Source organism: Schistocerca nitens, chromosome 7, assembly GCF_023898315.1.
Source record: "Schistocerca nitens isolate TAMUIC-IGC-003100 chromosome 7, iqSchNite1.1, whole genome shotgun sequence".
Classification (NCBI taxonomy): Eukaryota; Metazoa; Arthropoda; class Insecta; order Orthoptera; family Acrididae; genus Schistocerca; species Schistocerca nitens.
Genome location: NC_064620.1, coordinates 456,154,093 through 456,156,114, shown reverse-complemented (window position 1 = coordinate 456,156,114; position 2,022 = coordinate 456,154,093). Strand labels below are relative to the sequence as shown.

General features: G+C 41.8%; 1 non-coding gene across 1 annotated transcript; it reads right to left on the bottom strand.

The window, feature by feature from the left end:
* Positions 1-1,915: 1,915 nt before the first annotated feature.
* Positions 1,916-2,022, bottom strand: LOC126196826 (U6 spliceosomal RNA). Its single transcript, XR_007539264.1, has one exon. It is a non-coding gene; the product is annotated as a U6 spliceosomal RNA (small nuclear RNA).

The window sequence follows — 2,022 nt, the reverse complement described above, 5'->3', positions numbered from 1 at the left end:
CAAATTTTGTTCAACCTGGTGGCGTCGAAAGTGTACGTGGCCATCACTTTAGAACAAGCTGAAGTGGGATTCGTCCACAAATACTACATTTTGCCACTGATTACACCAGTGTTGGTGTTCACGTGCCAACTGAAGCCTGTGGCACTGGTGGGTTCTGGTCAGTGGAAGTTGACGCCATGGCATGCATGCCACCAGTCCAGCTCCCAGAAGACGGTGTCAAACCACATACATGACCACACCAACTGCAGTGCTCCAACATTGTGTCAACACTTGTGAATGACACTGTTCTGCCCGTTGCAGCCAAGTGGAAATAATGGCAGTCAGATTGACCTGCGTCAAATTGTGTCATCCAGTGCCCTGACGGCGCTGTATAGTCCCCATTCTCTCTGGTTCAATATATGCCTCACTCTTGAAGCAACACGACCTGTACAAGCCGCAATTTCTCGGCACAACAAACCTGGCTCTTGGTGACTGGTCCATCCACCCTGTTTGAACGCATTCACATGCCGATATTCCACCCTGTGATGTTGGTGAGACATAGTGGTAGTTGGTTACATGTTTCCACTCCATATTACGGCTCTGCACAGACTGAGTGTTGTGTAACACTGACCTGTCTGGTCACACAAAAGAGGGTGCTGTTGAGCCTGCGTGGCCACTACCTCTCTACCATTTAAATCACTTATAATGACCTTGCTGTTCTACAAGTCCTATTATCGTGGAATGTTGCAGACCACTGCTTCTGACTGTTCCCTTTTCTGACAAACAGTAATATAGAAACAACCCATACCTTGGCGATCAGCCATCAAAAGTACTTCTGGAAGAATATTAAAAAAAAAGCTTGCTAATAAACTTCGCCGACAGTTAAACGCTAAATCTCACACTACTGGCCTTCTTATTTTCAAAACTCGAAAAGCTACCCTTAACTGCTTGTCGACTGAGACTGCCCCTGTCTCATTGCCATATTTTGTTTTTCTGTCCTTTCTCGTATTAACATTAGCAACTAATTCTTGTCCATTGTAGATGCATTAGAAAATGCAACTGTAGAAACTGAAGGTAAATGTAATGAATTATCTGCTACCAGTTGCATTTATAGGCATTAATTTTTCGATGATGGCATTTGAAACTTCATGGCACTCATCTTCAGATGTTTACATTTATTTAACATACGCAACAGTTACATAGTTTCTCTACTAACGGTATACTTTTCAACCTAAGTTTTTAAGACAGCTATTGTAAAATAAAGGTAAAAGAAACAACGTTAACTATATGTAGATAAATGTAAACCAATGATAACCGATAAAAAATAAACGTACAGTACCTCCAAAAGTACGAGTTTTGAAGTATAATTTATTGGCATGTCTTGAAAGAGGGGCCATTCATATCAGTCCATCAGTTTGGGTCAAAGTATGTGAGTGAGAAAGATCTGGAAAATGCAGCTATCTTGCGTAAAGTTGATGTAAGGTTTTCAAATGTTGTATGTGACAGTGAGCGTGTGTCATGAAAGGACATCATTGAGACAGTAGTAAGAAACGTTGTGGTGGCGAGTGTGATACTAAGGAAAAGAAGAGGCTATTGCCTGTACTGGGCTTAGGCTTACACTGGCTGTGATTTGTGTCACATTTGCCAATGAGCTTAATGGGTGCTAGTGACAGGTACTTGTGTTAGTGTGCATGGTGGTTTCGATGAGATTGCTGACTTGTTAGTAGACTGAAATTTTAGATGTGCATTGCTAATGTGAGGTATATGTTCATTACAAGTTTTGTTATGTTCTGTTGTGAATAAAAGAGAGTGGAGGAGAAGTCAGTAAATGGAAAGCATAGTTTGTGACAAGTTGGTGCAGATATAAACCGAAACTTGTATAGGTGGCTGAGGGTATTAGTAGTTAATGAGAGACATAAGAGAGTGAGATTGCTAAAAAAATGTGAAACACTTCGCGATTTTGGGTGTCATCCTTGCGCAGCGGCCGTGCTAATCTTCTCTGTACCGTTCCAGTTTCAGCATATGTGCCGCCGAAGCGAGTAC